Below are 10,617 nucleotides of genomic sequence, written 5' to 3'. Positions count from 1 at the left end.
CCATAATATATTATAACTTGGAATCCTCGAGAGAAATTAGTTGGCAATATATAGTAGGCAGATACAGAATACAATTAATGTGTAGTTAACTATCAAAAGATAGGTGGCCATTAACTTAGTTCACTAAGGGCAGTTCTACAATTAAATGGTTATATGGAATTTACATATTTTGAGGCAGTTCACCCTGAATATTAGTGATTCAAGAAGGAGGAGGAGGAGGAGATGATGATTGATCCACAGGTTATTTTGGAATAGAACAGATTTTCTTTGCGTTGTGGATACAATTCCATTCCCACAGTGTTATTTAACAAGGAATCAGTCTGAATATGTTCTCATATGTTGTCTCAAATGCGCTTTTTTCAAAAGGCAACTGGACTGTTGTGGTTTTCTCTCTCTCTCTCTCTCTTGAAGAAGGAAATGTTTCACTTCTCATCCAAGAAGCTTCATTAGAAAAAGAAAAAAACACCAGTTGCCTTTTGAAAAAAAGCATCTTTGAAACAACTATGATGACTGAGAATCTTCACAGAAGTTCTCATATGTCTATTCCATGGATTCCTTGTTCATCTTTCCTAAGGCAATTTTGATATGCATGTTATTACTTCTATAGGTAAATATTAGTTGACTTTGTTGCATGTATAAGGTGTGAAAATAATATGTTGGAAAGATATAGAAACTCCATGAGCAATCTACAACTTTCGATATCTCACCCACACATGTAAATGCTACAATATTGTTGTCAAGTGATTATAACATATATACAAGTCAATCCTCCAGATACTTAATTTATGATGGTTGACTCTACACATTGAAGTCCAAGGTAATCATAACTTTCTTTTGATGCATTTCTCCCTGGCTTGGTGCCTTCCAGCTATGTTAGAGCTACATTGCTAAAATGTCCAGCCAGTTATGATCAATAACTGCTGCAGTATGTGATCCCACAAAAGCATTTAATGCTTCCAAGCAGAGGGCCCTAGCTTTCTAGGTTTTTATTTTTAAAAGATAGCTGTAGAAACATGAAGGCCTCACATGTGGGAGATAATCTCTCTCCTCCCCCATGCCAATGAAAAATCTGTAATAAAAGATAGCAATGATGTGATTTAAAACAAACACCTTGAAATACCCAATAGGTGCAAAGGGAATGGAAACTTGGAAGAAGCTGCAAACAGATAGAAACTAATTTTCTTCTGCAAGCATTGCCAAAAGCATACAAATAGGGCGCCATGACACACAAGCAAAGCACTTTGAATGGTCGGGGGAAAGCCTCTGAAGAAAACCATGGCAAAACATATTGGCACCAATGTATAAAATGCCACCTTAAACACTGGCACCACTGTATAAAATACCAGCCTCAAAGCAATTACTCCCCCCCCCCAGTACAGATTTATTATTGCTTTTATGGTCACAGAAGATTTAGGATTGCCTCAATGGCAGGTGGAGCATGGTAGGAAAAAAAACAAAGCCACATATCTGAATAATGACTGGATCTTGTTCCTTAAGTCAGGCAGACTAGATACAGTAGATAGATAGATAGATAGATAGATAGATAGATAGATAGATAGATAGATAGATAGATAGATAGATAGATAGATAGATGAACCATCTACAAGAAAACCATGTACTGAGAGCATCAAGGACACTTCATGCATAGATATGGATAGATAGATGATAGATAGCTAGATAGCCAGACAGCTACTTATATGATTCTCTTTGAGAGAATCTCTTGGAAATTGGTTTTTGTTTGCCTTCTGCATGAAGCAAAAATGTACCTTATTTTATGGAAGGTGTTTCACTGTCTTCAGTTAGATCACTTTCTCTGGCCATGATTGGTTTTGACCATTTGGCCGAACAAGTGGCCAAGTATGGATTCCTTCCAAAGAGCACATACATTCATGCATCATAAATTAAGTAGCACAGAGGTGGGGAACATGTGTCTCTTGACAACCAGCTGAACAATAACCAAGCATCCATTCTATCGCTACTTGTGAAAGTTGTTGAAGGACAATGCACCAACATCTGGAAGGACACAGGTTCCCTATTTGGATGTAGTGAAATTTGTAAATGTTTTCATTGAATACCAGACCAAATACAATTGATTTGAAAGTTGCTTCTATTTCAAACATTGGCTTCCTGGCCACAAGTTAAGTACATCGCTGCTAAAGTCGCATAGCCCCTCTAGATACACAGAACTGGAAATATGAGTCTCTGAATTTCTGGCCATTTGCATTAAACACAACTTGAAGTAAGAATCAAACTTAAAAGAACAATTATGGAGTCAACAATTCTGGAAGAAAAAAAATCATGGACACCTGACAGGAGCAGGGTGTTTGTGTGTGTGTGTGTGTGTGTGTGTGTGTGTGTGTGTGTAAGGATCTAGGTTTGTTGCTGTTTTTATGGAGAGGGAAGGACTTGTATGATTTTGGCCTGCTGCTCTGGGATTCTTTTAGAAGGAACTGGACTACAGAATCTTTCAGAAAGTTGTTGCCATTCTAATCAACATTATTATTGCTCTGCATTGTTCAAATAAAGGAGTGCTTTGCAATTTGACCAACACTTGGCTCGTTTAACTGACCTGTAGATATCCATGTATTATAAACTGGGGGAGGGGGAAGCCAACATTCAAAAACTGCAGTAATTTCCCACCTCTCCATACTGATATCTTTCAGATATGTTGGATTACAAATCCCATCATCCATAGCCAACACAATCTTTGGAAAGATTAGATTGATCATCAAAAGTTTTTTTTTTAAAAAAAGGTATGCGCTTTCTCAAACAAAAATCAGATTTCTTCATCAAGAATTTCCCCCACTGAAATATCTTAAATTTCTTCCTGACAAGAATTTGGCTGCCATTTTAACTTTCCTTTTGAGTCCTAAATGTAAAATGTAACCTCCATAGAAAGAAAGTGCAACATCAGACTGTCATAAACATTTCATCTTCCTCTACAATGCCAGGATTCTCCCATCCACCCCCACCTCCTCTTTTCCCCAAGAACTGCTTTTATCACTCAACACTCCTTGTTGGCTCTGATTGCAGAAAATGCACCTTATAAATATATGATAACCATCCTGTAATAGGGAGTGTGACAATTTACTTCACAGTGCATTTCAGGCTGCTAATTGATCGTTTCAGTCCGGGGACTATGCAGAATAAATTACAGCCATCAAAAGGATATCACAGTTCATTCTTGTAGAATGCCGGCTGTGTCTTTTCTTGCTTGTCTTTTGTTAAATCAACCACGTTCCTGCTGTAACTGGATGGACCTATTGAGCAACTCTCAGCTACCGACGATGGCCACCGGAGGGCGCTCTATTTGCATCCTTTTGCAAACACAGGATTGAGTTTTGAACGGGTAAGGCTGAAACTCTGATTTAGTAATATTCTGGATTATTTATAAATAGCCAGGATTGTACGAGATAGTAACTATCTCAAATTAGCAAGAGACAGATTCTAATGAGATTCCTCCCACTATCGCCACTCTTCAATTTTTAAGTCCTCCTTTATTTAATGATCAAAGAGGGAACAAACGAGCAGAGCTAATTGTGGGTTAGTAAGCCCCTTAAACACTTAGAAAGGAATTGTTTTTGTTTCTTTCCAGATCTTATTTCTTTATAAGTAATATTTTTTAAAAGTACACCTAAGGATGCTAGTTCATGTCGAATACAAACAATTTAATAAAACCCATACATGTAATCTAATGGTAAAATGAAAAGCCACAAGATGTACTTCATCTGAAATTAATTCTTTTATCATATAAAGTAAAAATATTTTGTACATAAACTAATATATTTAGCGATATGCTATTAATACAGAAGAATTAATATTAATTAATATTAATTAAATGCACCATTTTTTTATCTCCAAAGACTTGATGAGAAATCAATGATTTTCTTAAATAGATACAACACAGTATATTGCTTCAAATTATACACAAATTCACATGTATAATACCTATATATAACTATATACTTGTGTATAAATTATACACAAATTTTCAGGTAAACTTAGTTCACCATATTTATAGTAGAAGAATATGCTAGATGTGTTTGGATTTAGAAAGCTTTGTCTAAAGTGTTTGAAAGTTTGAGATGAATAAATAAATCAGGTTTCTCTTTGGCAGTCTTGCAAAGAGCTGAAATGATAGTGGTCTTGTATTATGGGGAAAAAAGAATACCTGTGCAAGATTTCTTTCCTGTAGAAATCAGATTTAAGTTATCACTATTGAAACACGTAACAGCATCTCTTAATTAACACATCCTTGTTGTTTTTTTAATTGAAGCTTGTACCTCTTTCTTCCACAACACACCTAATCAAATCTGTTGCAAGGGTCACTTGTGAGAGAATGGTAGGCTCACACAGTTTACTTATCCAAAATCAAACAAACTGCATTATGGTTCAGAAGGCATGAACCAAACCTTTTTGGATTATAAATCTGGTTTATGGTTTAACACAAGGGATAGATTCAATCCGTTGTGGCTTATTCAACAAATCACAGTTTGCCATTATAGTATTGTATCAATCTAGCCTTGGATTGAGTGTTATTATTGAGGGTGATACAAAGAAAGACTTCATATCATGTGACTGGCTGGTCTGACTAAAATTGGAATAACAATATATTCATAATTAATCTAAATCCAAGGGTGCTTTTTCGAAAGTCTGGACTTTTGAACTGGACTTTGCTTTTCCTTAAAGACATTTTGCTTTTCATCCAAGAAGCTTCAAGCTTCTTTAAGAAAAAATAAAGTTTTGGGATAACCATGACCTGGATGACTGAAAATCTCCATAGACATCTACATATGACTAAATGAGAATATACCCCATTAAAATAGTATCTACCGTAAATATAAAAATGCCTGAACTCGTAAAGATAATTCAGAGCATACCATCAGCGCTTATCTTCATTTTTTATTCAGGCAAACTCTTGTTGAGGTTAGTGTTAACATTTACTTCAGTCAAAAGACTGCAGTTATGAGTATGAATTGCCAAAACACATAATTCCACTTCTGATTATTCATGCTGTGCTAATGAGAAATTATCCTTCTCTAAAATGCAAGAACTCCAGGGCATTGGTTTCAGGAATTTTTCTTCTTTCTTCTTTTTTGGAAAATGCCCTTAAGGTTAAAGGAACTATATATACAGTTTACCTAGATTTCTGCACTCATAAAATCTGCCATAGTGAAAACGCAAATAAACCTTTTTGCACAATTTTTGTACAAGCATAATAAAATGTATTTCCTTTAGCCAGGACATCTGAGTGAAGTTTCCGAAATTCCCTCTGTCAGAAGAAGAGAGAAAAAACATCACTTTTGTAGTAAACACAGATGTATATTTCAAAGGTTCGTTGCATAACACACACATCACGTGAAATATATCTTGCCTCAATTTCATCTTCAAACTAATTCACTGACATTTTGTATCAGCATAGTTTTTATATTACCTGCTTGCACCTAAATGCTAATACAGATAAAGTGTTTGCAAACTTAGCATAAATGTATACCTGAGCAAATGTGAATAAATGAAGGGGAGAGAGGATTCGCTTATTTTGTCTTGTTACATTAATTAGTGGAAATACACATTTAGCAAGTAAGATTAGCAAAACTGCAGATATTATTAAATTCTGTTGGGGATATAAAAGAGAATTTTGTCAACACTCTTTTTCCTTCCTTCCTTCCTTCCTTCCTTCCTTCCTTCCTTCCTTCCTTCCTTCCTTCCTTCCTTCCAAACAAAATAATGTTAAGACCTAGGCTAGCACTCTGTCTATCCTCAGAACAACCAAATGTACTACTGCTCTTATAAAAGGAAAATATCAGCTAGCCTGCACAAGGACCTGTTTTCCAGGAAAGGAGCAAAAGGAAGATAACGCTTTTAATTTTCCTCAGAAAAATCTCTTGTGAAAATATCTAATGCTCAAATTCACATGGCCTTGGACTTGTCAAAAATGATAGAATCCTGATCATCCAGTTATGACAATCCTAGGCATATCTGCAGCTGCCTTTACCAACCTTGTACCAAAGCCAATGATGTCTGGGAATGATGGGATTTGCAATCTTACTGGGAGGGAGGGAATTAAATAGGAGGAGGCAGCCATATGCCCAAATTTGCCCCTTAAAAGTGAATATTATTTTTCCCCTTTTTCTAAATTTTCTCTCTTCTTCCTTCTATAGTTTTGTTGCATGACTGAATATAGATGTGATTAAAAAGATCTTCCCCGTGTTTAATACAAAACCTATCCACTGGAATTTTAAAGCATAGCTTTCGGGTCTTAACATTTTTCTGCTTCTCAAGGAAAGAAATGGAATTAAGCAGAATTTGATTTAATTTGGGAGGCTATAAAGTTCCTATACGTCTTTTCTGTCTTGCTTTTGTTTAAAAAAAAAATTACAGGAAACTCTGTAGAGGGTTTTTGGTACATCTGAAAAAAATAACCATCTGAAATTCAGATAATTTGGATATGCCATAATTATAAGATGTCACACTGACATGATGTGTAAAGGAGATGCTATTGTATCATCCTGGGAAACAAGGTCTGTACATCTGCTAAGGGTTTTAACAAATAATTCTCAGCCTTCTTAAAAAACCGCAACTCCTTTTTTCCTCCAAGGAAACCCATGACAATGAAAACTATCATTTAAATTGCTAGTGCAGATGCACTTAACATTACATTCCTCCAAGGACTTGCTAGATCCAAACTTAACATTTTTTTAAAAAAACGATCATTAAAAAACCCAATACCCTGGTCTTCTGTTTAGTAGCTGGCAGTGCATTGTTAACATTCTAAAATATATTTCAAAATGTATTAAAATGTATTGTGATTTTTCTCGGTACAGTTGGAACTGTAATTACACCTAGCGCCCAATTTATTTCGGCTTTTTAAAATAAATTACTAAAGCTCCAACAAAAGCAAAAAGGCTACACCTGTTAAAAATTACAGCCTGTTTTGCTAGTTTAGCGTTTTAGTGCTGATCATAGCATCTCCTTCCTCTTTATCAGCAGCAGAAATGAAACATTTTATTCAAAATTGTTTGCCAGTGTGCAGTTTTTAGAATTTGGCTTATTGTTCCAGTCCTCGGGAAGCAAAGCGTAGGATACAAGTATGCTCTGCCTTGTGGTATCTGCTGTAGATGGAAAGCAAAATAGCCTCTTCCAGCCATTTTGTCTTCCTTTCCATCGCATCCACAAGGCTGGCTGATGTGACTTGATGTCCATGTAAGGCTGTTTAAGGCCAACTTCTTTCTGAAAGTTGCTGAAGAAGCCTGAATGTAAGAAAAGTTAGTTGATGGGAGTTAATTGATTTAATTGCTGCTGTATTAAAATTCCTTTCTGCAATTACTCTCTTTTTTTAAAAAAAATCTTTTTACATTGTGAGTGAGCAATTTCATTTCTCCTCCCTTTGGAGCAAAGAAGGAGAGATGATTCAGACTCTTCTAAATAAATAATTCAGCCTTTCTCTCCTCACTCCACTCTCTGATCTCTTGCATATGTAAATTCCCCTCCGGCTTCCATATTCAAGGATCATCCAGATTCTTCTTCTCCACTCTCCCTCCCCCCCCCCCCCGCAGAGCATGGTCTCCAGAAGGGGAGGAGTTTGGCTGCCGAGGACAAGATAATATTCCCATGCTGAGGCACCAACGAGTCAGTCTCCACATGATCTGGCCCAGAATTCCTCCTGCACTTCCAATTTTCCCAACAAAAAGGCCCCTTCTCTCTTTTAGTGTCTTGTTTATGCACTACAGCAGGGTTCTCCAAACTTGGTGGCTTTAAGACCTGTGGATTTCAATTCCCAGAATTCTCCAGGGCTGGCTGGAGAATTCTCCAGGGCTGGCACTACAGTGTGGTTGCCTAACTCCGGACATTCCTCCTCTGTTAACAGGTTGTTGCATTCAATCCAGATCAATAGGGATTTTCCCAGATCCAGGAAGTGGTTCGGGTTCACCATGGCAAGGGAGAATCCGGATTCATCCAAACAGTGGAGTTCAAAAAAATATAACATTGAATCTGAAATGTCCCCGTACTAAAAATAAGTCATGGAATGCCAGCAGAAGCCCCATGGGCTTTGTGAACTGATGTAACATGGAAAATCGGTGCAAGGTACAAATCTCACCCACCATCTTTGGGTATTAATGGATGGTGCTTTTTTCGTCAAAGATTGTATGTTACACTTAGTTCCCTTTAGACTGGAATTTGGTAGCAAGCCAATTAAAAAATGTTCCTCTCTTATGCCCAGTTCTAGATATTAACTGAGTTTATATCTCTTTATATTTGCCAGTTGCTTTCAAGTTGTATACTCTGGTTAAAAACAGCGATACCCAGGACTACCGCCAAATCCTGCTGTCTTTCCTCCCATCTGGGGGCACTTTTATGTGCCCCTCCCTTCCCAGTTGTGCTGCTTTGGAAAAGAAAAGAAAATTATTTATGAGGAAAGAAAAGATTCCCAGGAAGTTGAATGACTGCTTTTATTTGTAAAGAGTAACAAACAGAAGACGAAAGTGAAGTATAATACGTTGCAAAAGAAGACCATGGCAAAAGGACGCTGCCACAAGAAACCAACTGAATATCAATGGGGTGTTTGAATTCTCCTTGAAGCTCAATAAAGTACGAGAGACTTGATAATCCATCCCGGCCGCCCGCTGAATGGAATGCAAGGGTGACATCTTGCTAACAACACCCAAATGTGTATATTTAATTGTGACCTGCTTGTATGTTCCCGGGAGGGTGCAGATGACAAGACAGATACACACACGCACGCACATGCACACCTACACACGCCAAGAAGGGAATCACTGAATAAAGCCAGTTCTGAGTTCACAGGCAAACGTATCAGTACAAAGTCACCAGCTTTCTCTGGAGTTTGTTTTATTTTGCATCTCCCGTGTTTTATTGACTGTTTGTGTGATGCGGCACAGGAGAGAGAAAAAGAAAGAAAAGCTGAAAGTGGCCCAGTTTACCATACAAACATGCAGATGAGATCAGAGATCTGACACCGTGTTTCACTCAGGACTTTAAAGGGAGGAATAAGACAGGGCTTCTCCTGCTGTGGAAAAAAGGAAAACATAAAGGAGAAAAGATGATGTCATTAAAAAAAACAAAACCCTGAGAGAATGCAGCGTGATCTTCTCAATCACTGGAGCATTTGCTAGTAGGACCCGCACCGTGCCATGCAGCATTCTCTCCCCCCCCCCAAATAAGAAGGACTGATCCTTGAGCATCTTTTACAGATTCGATGATCAACCTATCTACGTCTCATTTAAAAATATTAGATGCAAATCCTGCACAACCTCATTGGTCACACAGCGCATACATACTGCTTGCTCTGTTCTTCGATTGCTAACAAAATTGTCAGTGAAACGTTGTTGCCTGAAAGCTTGGCCAATGGAGGCTGGTGGTTAGTAAAATTCTATCCTTGGGAAGGTCTGTGTGGTCCCTTCTTTGTAGCTTTTCCAGTATTGGATAAAGCATATTATTTTATTTTAATTTCTCCATGCCTTTTAGCTTTCCGGATTCTTTATTATTATTATTTTATTTAGCTTTTAAAATTTCTGATAGCTTATATATATATATATATATATATATATATATATATATATATATATATATATATATATATATATATATATATATATATATATATATATATATATATATATATATATATATATGTTGTTTTGATTTGTAGTTTGTGTTTGCATTTTTTGTGGGGGGTAAATACAAGCTGCCTTGGGAATTTCTGCGGAAGAGCAGTACAGATATTTCTGTAATAAATAATAAATAATAGCTAAAGTTAGTGGAGTTATAGCATTGCACTGATTTTATTGTGCACTCCATCTTGAAGGCATGAGGCAGTTAAGAGTAATTAAAAGTGTAAAATATAGCATTAAAATACAGTAAACCCTTTCCCTAAGCAAAACAAAAATACAACATTCTACTCCCAATTACAGCCTTAATTAACGACCCCTAAAAGCTACTCCAGAAAGGAAAATATCCTGATGCTCCCAAAATATCTTCATTCCCAAAATACATTCCCTAACAGCAGCCATGTTTGCTCTCTGTATGTTATCTTTGTATTGAGAAATACACATACCTCAGTGTATCATAAGGAGAGCTCTACAACTGTATGGTGTGTGCTTGTGATAAAATACACAATCTATAAGCATAAGCTATGTCATTTCCCTTCTGGTATTCAGGATTTGAAATGCGACTTTCATGAAAATGACATCACTCGTGTTAAGATGGAGATTGTGGTTGGCTTGTGGGAACTTCATCTTTTGAAGAGGATTGAAAGGTTTACTGAGCAGGGTTGGGGGTAAACTAAAGGGCGAATCCCAAAACCCTTTGGGGGATGGGGGATCCGAAAGGAATGTTTGGAGTGGGAACATTCCCTCTTTCAATCTTTCTCTGCAGAGTCCACCTACCACCATCAAAAGAAGAAGCTACATTCCTGAGTCAGATTTTGTCCCTCTACTTACATGGAAGGAGCCCGGTGGTTCTTTCTGCGACAAGTCTCTTGGGCAACTTTTGAATGTAGATGAGATTTCAACAGGGAGGCCCTTCCAGACGAGGTGAGCCCTTACCCCAGAACCTGTCCCCTCATCACTCCCCCCCCCATCTGTTTCTTTACTTGTT

General features: G+C 37.1%; 1 long non-coding RNA gene across 3 annotated transcripts; it reads left to right on the top strand.

Annotated features, from left to right (window-relative positions):
• The first annotated feature begins 3,206 nt into the window (after positions 1–3,206).
• Positions 3,207–9,396, top strand: LOC310637370. 3 transcript variants are annotated; one of them, XR_014491919.1, is made up of 4 exons: positions 3,207–3,349; positions 5,239–5,333; positions 7,868–8,085; positions 8,264–9,396. It is a non-coding gene; the product is annotated as an uncharacterized lncRNA (long non-coding RNA). The 3 variants fall into 3 exon arrangements; XR_014491918.1 differs by lacking the exon at positions 7,868–8,085; XR_014491920.1 differs by having other exon boundaries at positions 7,868–9,396.
• The last annotated feature ends 1,221 nt before the right edge of the window (positions 9,397–10,617 follow it).

This window comes from Vipera ursinii (assembly GCF_947247035.1).
Source record: "Vipera ursinii genome assembly, chromosome: 3".
Classification (NCBI taxonomy): Eukaryota; Metazoa; Chordata; class Lepidosauria; order Squamata; family Viperidae; genus Vipera; species Vipera ursinii.
Note: the sequence above shows the minus strand (reverse complement) of the source record. Positions and strands in the feature narration are given on the sequence as shown.